General features: G+C 49.4%; 1 pseudogene; it reads left to right on the top strand.

Moving 5' to 3' along the window:
- Positions 1–4462: 4462 nt before the first annotated feature.
- On the top strand, positions 4463–5335 carry LOC118146111 (small ribosomal subunit protein uS5 pseudogene; annotated as a pseudogene).
- Positions 5336–6881: the final 1546 nt, after the last annotated feature.

The following is a 6881-nucleotide window of genomic DNA, read 5'->3' as shown; positions in this document are numbered from 1 at the left end:
ATAACCACACTAAGGATTATTGGAAGTGACTTTTTTCCTTTTTTTCAGAGTCTCACTCTCTTGTCTAGGCTGGAGTGCAGTGACAGTCTTGGCTCATTGCAATCTCTGATAGCTTGGATCACGGGCATGCGTCGCCATGCTCAGCTAATATTTTTGTAATTTTAGTAGGGACGGGGATTTCACCATGTTGGCCAGGCTGGTCTCGAACTCCTGACCTCAGATGATCTGCCCATCTTGGCCTCCCAAAGTGCTGGGATTACAGGTGTGAGCCACCGTGCCCAGCCTCTTTTTTTTTTTTCAACTTTCATCTGAAGTTCAGGGGTACAAGTGCAGGTTTCTTACAAAGGTAAACCTGTGTCACAAGGGTTTGTTTTACAGATCATTTCTTTCTTTGTTTTTGTTGCTTTCCCTTCTTCTTTTCTTGTTTTAAACTATATTGGATTGTTCAGTTCCTCATCATCCCTATTTGTACAGATTATTTCATCACCCAAGTATTAAGCCTGGTGCCCACGAGTCATTTTTCATGATCCTCTCCTTCTTCCCATCCTTCACCCTCCAAAAGGCCCCATTGTGTGTTGTTCCCTCTATGTGTCCATGTGTTCTCATCATTAAGCTCCCAGGAAGTGACTTTAAAATAGCATTTTGAGCTGGTGCAGTGACTCACCCCTGTAATCCCAGCACTTTGGGAGGCCAGGAATTCGAGACCAGCCTGGCCAATGTGGTGAAGCCCCATCTCTATCTATTAATAATAAAAAATTAGCCAGATATGGTGGCACATGCCTGAAATCCTAGCTACCTGGGAGGTGGACACACAAAAATTACTTGAACTCGGGAGGCAGAGGTTGCAGTGAGCTGAGATTGTGCCACTGCACTCCAGCCCCGGTAACAGAGTGAGACTCAGTCTCAAAAAAATATATATATAGCATTTTGATTGTATTATATCAGATTTTTTTTTTTTTTGAGACCGAGTTTCACTCTTCTTACCCAGGCTGGAGTGCAATGGCGTGATCTTGGCTCACCGAAACCTCCACCTCCTGGGTTCAGGCAATTCTCCTGCCTCAGCCTCCTGAGTAGCTGGGATTACAGGTACGCACCACCAGGCCCAGCTAATTTTTTGTATTTTTAGTAGAGACGGGGTTTTACCATGTTGACCAGGATGGTCTTGATCTCTTGACCTTGTGATCCACCCACCTCAGCCTCCCAAAGTGCTGGGATTACAGGCTTAAGCCACCGCGCCCAGCCTATATCAGATATTTTATATCTCTAGTGAGTTTTACCCTATGGACCAAAGAACCACTATGAAACAAAACCACAGTAAAATCCTCACCTGCACTCAGTCATCTTATAGGTAGTGATTATGCTGGCATTGTGAAATTGAAGCTCTCAGGCTTTTGCCATCTCTTGCTTCCTCTCTTGCCATGTGATCTCTGCACATACGTGCTCCCTCTTTGCTATCCATCTTGAGTGTGCACTGGCCAAGGCGCTCGCCTAATGCAGCTGCCTAGTCTTCATTTTCTTTTTTTTGAGATGGAGCCTCACTCTGTTGCCCAGGCTGGAGTGCAGTGGCGTGATCTTGGCTCACTGCAACCTCTGCCTCCTGGGTTCAAGTGATTCTCCTGCCTCAGCCTTCCAAGTAGCTGGGATTACAGGCACCCGCCACCACTCCAGCTAATTTTTTATATTTTTAGTAGAGAAAAGGTTTCATCATATTAGCCAGGCTGGTTTTGAACTCCTGATCTCAAGTGATCCACCTGCCTCAAGCCTCCAAAGTGCTAAGATTACAGGTGTGAGCCACGGCACCTGGCCCCAATCTAGAACTTTTAAACCTCTTTTCTTTGTAAATTTTTAAAAAGAAATGATTGTCTTTGTCATATAAGATAAAGAAAATGAGAAATTGGCTGAACACGGTGGTTCACACCAGTGATCACAGAACTTTGGGAGGCCAAGGTAGGTAGATCATTTGAGCTCATGAATTTGAGACCTTATCAAACTGGTGAAACCTTGTCTCTACAAAAAAAAAAAAAAAAAAAAAAAAGCAAAAACTAGCCAGGCTTGGAGGTGTGTGCTTGTAGTTCCAGCTACTTTGGAGGCCGAGGTGGAAGGAAGGCTTTGGACCAGGAGGTAGAGGTTGCAGTGAGCCAAGATTGCACCACTGCCTCTAGCATGGGTGACATAGCCAGACCTTGATCCCCGCCCCCCACCCCACAAAAAAAGAAATTGTGTTGATCCTGTTAGGAACCCAGATTTTCTTTTTTTTTTTCCCCCGGTGGAAACAGTATTTTTATTGCATTTTAGGTTTTGGGGTACATGTGAGGAACATGCAAGATAGTTGCATAGGTACACACATGGCAGTGCGATTTGCTGCCTTCCTCCCCTTCACCTATATCTGGCATTTCTCCCTATGCTATCTCTTCCCAACTCCCCATGCCCTGCTGTCCCTCCCCTATTCCCTGCAACAGACCCCCGTGTGTAGTGCTCCCCTCCCTGTGTCCATGTGTTCTGACTGTTCAACCCCCGCCTATGAGTGAGAACATGCGGTATTTCATTTTCTGTTCTTGTGTCAGTTTGCTGAGAATGATGTTCTCCAGGTTCATCCATGTCCCTACAAAGGACACGAACTCATCGTTTTTGACGGCTGCATAATAGTCCATGGTGTATATGTGCCACATTTTCCCTGTCCAGTCCATCATCGATGGGCATTTGGGTTGAAGAACCCAGATTTTCGATGAAAGAAGGAGCTATATGCCAGGCACAGTGGCGCACGCCTGTAATCCCAGCACTTTGGGAGACCGAGGTAGGCAGATCACCTGAGTTTAGGAGTCAGAAACCAGCCTGGACAACATGGCGAAACCCCATCTCTACCGAAAAATACAAAAATTAGCCAAGTGTGGTGGTGGGCACCTGTTATCCCAGCCACTTAGGAGGCTGAGGCAAGAGAATCGCTTGAACCTGGGAGATAGAGGTTGTAGCGAGTCAAGATTGTGGCGCTTCACTCCCGCCTGGGAGACAGAGCAAGACTCTGTCTCAAAAAAAAAAAAAAAAAACAAAGCAATTCTCAGAGACTACTGAGGTCCCATCAAAGGTAGTGACAGGCATCCACTCCTTATCCTCAGCTTTGCCTCGGCGAGCTCCTTGGCCCCTGCCAAGGAGAAGAACATTATGCAAAGAGGTTCCCGTATTGACTGTGATTCTGAGTGCTTTACAAGATTTTTGTTTGTTTTTGAGACAAGTAGCTGGGATTACAGGTGTGCCATCACACCCCGGCTAATTTTTGTATTTTTTGGAGAGATGTGGTTTCACCATGTTGCCCAGGCTGGCCTTGAACTCCTTGCCTCAAGTGATCCACCCACCTCAGCCTTTCAAAGTGCTGGGATTGCAGGCATGAGTCATAGCACCTGGCCCTTTACAAGTATTAACTCACCACTAGGAACATGTGCCTAATCTCATTTAATCATCATAACGAGCCTATTAGGAGAGTGCGTGACTGTGCTTCTTTTATACCTGAGGAAACTGAGTCACAGGGAGATTACTAAGAAAACTGCCCAGGATCAGGAAGCTGGTGGGTGGCTGAGCCAGTATTTGCATTCAGGAACTCTGATCCTAGAGTCCGTGGCCTTAACCATCTTCTGAGCTTCCTATTAACTGACACAGGAGATTCCACATTAAAGTAGAAAAGGAAAATGATGGCCAGCTGCGGTCGCTCATGCCGGCCATCCTATTGCTTTGGGAGGATCACTTGAGGACAGGAGCTTATGACCAGCCTGGGCAACATGGCGAGATCCTGTCTCTAGACAAATAAAATTTTTTTTTTTTTTTTTTTTTAGACAGAGTCTCACTCTGTCACCCAGGCTGGAGTGCAGTGGTGCGATTTCAGCTAACTGTAACCTCTGTTTCCCCGGTTCAAGTGATTCTCCTGCCTCAGCCTTCCGAGGAGCTGGGACTACAGACACCCACCACCATGCCTGGCTAATTTTTTGTCTTTTTAGTAGAGACAGGGGTTCACCGTGTTAGGATGGTTTCCATCTCCTGACCTAGTGATCTGCCTGTCTCGGCCTCTCAAAGTTCTGGGATTACAGGTGTCACCTACCTTGCCCAGCCGAAAAAAAAATTTCACTTACCCAGGTGTGGTGGTGCATGGCTACAGTCCCAGCTATTTGGGAGCCTGATGCAGGGAGGATTGCTTGAACCCAGGAAGTTGAGGCTGCAGCGACCTGTGATCTCACTACTACACTCTAGCCTGGGCAACAGAAAAACACCCTGTCTCAAAAAAGTTACAAATAAAAATTTGAAAGAAAAGGAAAATAAGCCGGGCACAGTTGCTTACACCTATAATCCCAGCACTTTGGGAGGCTGAAGTGGGTGGATTGTATGAGCTCAGTAGTTCGAGACCAGCCTGGGCAACATGGTGAAACCCTGTCTTTACTAAAAATACAAAGATTCTTCTTCTCTGATCAAACACCAAATGGCGGATGACGCCGGTGCAGCGGTGGGGTGGGGGGGAGGTGCCCGGAGGCCCCCGGGGGCCCTGGGATGGGAGGTTTCGGCAGTGGCATCCCTGGCCGAGGTCGCGGCCGTGGACGGGGCCGGGGCAGGGGCCAAGGAGCTCGCCGAGGCAAAGCCGAGGATAAGGAGTGGATGCCTGTCACCAAGTTGGGCCGCCTGGTCAAAGACATGAAGATTAAATCTCTGGAGGAGATCTATCTCTTCTCTCTGTCCATCAAGGAATCTGAGATCATTGACTTTTTCCTGGGGGCCTCTCTCAAGGATGAGGTTTTGAAGATTATGCCGGTGCAGAAGCAGACCCGTGCTGGCCAGCACACCAGGTTCAAGGCGTTTGTTGCTATTGGGGACTACAATGGTCACGTCGGTCTGGGTGTTAAGTGTTCCAAGGAGGTGGCCACTGCCATCCGTGGGGCCATGATCCTGGCCAAGCTCTCCATTGTCCCCGTGCGCAGAGGCTACTGGGTAAACAAGATTGGCAAGCCCCACACCATCCCTTGCAAGGTGACAGGCCGCTGTGGTTCTGTGCTGGTGTGCCTCATCCCCGCGCCAAGAGGCACTGGCATCGTCTCAGCACCTGTGCCCAAGAAGCTGCTTATGATGGCTGGTATCAATGACTGCTACACCTCAGCTAGGGGCTGCACTGCCACCTTGGGCAACTTTGCCAAGGCCACCTTTGATGCCATCTCTAAGACTTATAGCTACCTGACCCCCGATCTCTGGAAGGAGACTGTGTTCACCAAGTCTCCCTATCAGGAATTTACTGACCACCTTGTCAAGACCCACACCAGTCTCCATGCAGAGGACCCAAGCTCCAGCTGTGGCTACAACATAGGGGTTTTATACAAGAAAAATAAAGTGAATTAACATTGCAAAAAAAAAAATACAAAGATTAGCCAGGTATGATGTGTGGTGGTGCACACCTGTAGTCCCAGCCACGTGAGGGGCTGAGGTACTAAAACTGCTTGAACGTGAGAAGCAGAGGCTTTAGTGAGCTGAGATGGTCCCACTTTACTCCAGCCTGGGCAACAGAGCGAGACTCTGTCTCCAAAAAAAAAAAAAGAAAAGAAAAGAAAAAAAAGGAAAGAAGAGAGGGAAGGGAAGAGATTAGGGGGAATAGGGAAGGGAATAGGGAAGGGGGAGAAGGGAAGAGGAAAGGGAAGAGAGGAGAGAAGGGAAGGGTGAAGGGGAAGAGGGATGGGAAGAGATTAGGGGGAATAGGGAAGGGAAGAGGGAAGGGGGAGAAGGGAAGAGAGGAGAGAAGGGAAGGGTGAAGGGGAAGAGGGATGGGAAGAGATTAGGGGGAATAGGGAAGGGAAGAGGGAAGGGAAGAGAGGAGAGAAGGGAAGGGTGAAGGGGAAGAGGGATGGGAAGAGATTAGGGGGAATAGGGAAGGGAAGAGGGAAGGGGGAGAAGGGAAGAGAGGAGAGAAGGGAAGGGTGAAGGGGAAGAGGGATGGGAAGAGATTAGGGGGAATAGGGAAGGGAAGAGGGAAGGGAAGAGAGGAGAGAAGGGAAGGGTGAAGGGGAAGAGGGAAGGGAAGAGGGAAGGGGGAGAAGGGAAGAGAGAAGGGAAGAGAGGAGAGAAGGGAAGGGTGAAGGGGAAGAGGGATGGGAAGAGATTGGGGGAATAGGGAAGGGAAGAGGGAAGGGGGAGAAGGGAAGAGGGATGGGCAGAGATTAGGGGGAATAGGGAAGGGAAGAGGGAAGGGAAGAGAGGAGAGAAGGGAAGGGTGAAGGGGAAGAGGGATGGGAAGAGATTAGGGGGAATAGGGAAGGGAAGAGGGAAGGGGGAGAAGGGAAGAGGGAAGGGAAGAGATTAGGGGGAATAGGGAAGGAAGAGGGAAGGTGGAGAAGGGAAGAGGGATGGGAAGAGATTAGGGGGAATAGGGAAAAGAGGGAAGAGGGAGAAGGGGAGAGAAGGGAAGAGGGAAGGGAAGAGATTAGGGGGAATAGGGAAGGGAAGAGGGAAGGGGGAGAAGGGAAGAGGGAAGGGAAGAGGGGAAGGGAAAGGAGAGAAGGGAAAAGGGAAGGGAAGAGGGAAGGGGGAAGGGAAGAGGGAAGGGAAGAGAGGAGAGAAGGGAAGGGTGAAGGGGGAAGAGGGAAGGGAAGAGGGAAGGGGGAGAAGGGAAGAGGGAAGGGAAGAGAGGAGAGAAGGGAAGGGTGAAGGGGAAGAGGGAAGGGAAGAGATTAGGGGGAATAGGGAAGGGAAGAGGAAAGGGGGAGAAGGGAAGAGGGAAGGGAAGAGGGAAGGGAAGAGAGGAGAGAAGGGAAGGGTGAAGGGGAAGAGGGATGGGAAGGGGGATGCAAAGAGAGAAGGGGAAGAGAGAAGAAGGGAAGGGGGAAGGGAAGGGGGACGGGGAGAGAGAGAAGGGGAGGCTG

This window comes from Callithrix jacchus, chromosome 12 (assembly GCF_049354715.1).
Source record: "Callithrix jacchus isolate 240 chromosome 12, calJac240_pri, whole genome shotgun sequence".
Lineage (NCBI taxonomy): Eukaryota > Metazoa > Chordata > Mammalia > Primates > Cebidae > Callithrix > Callithrix jacchus.
This window is presented reverse-complemented; position numbering and strand designations above follow the sequence as displayed.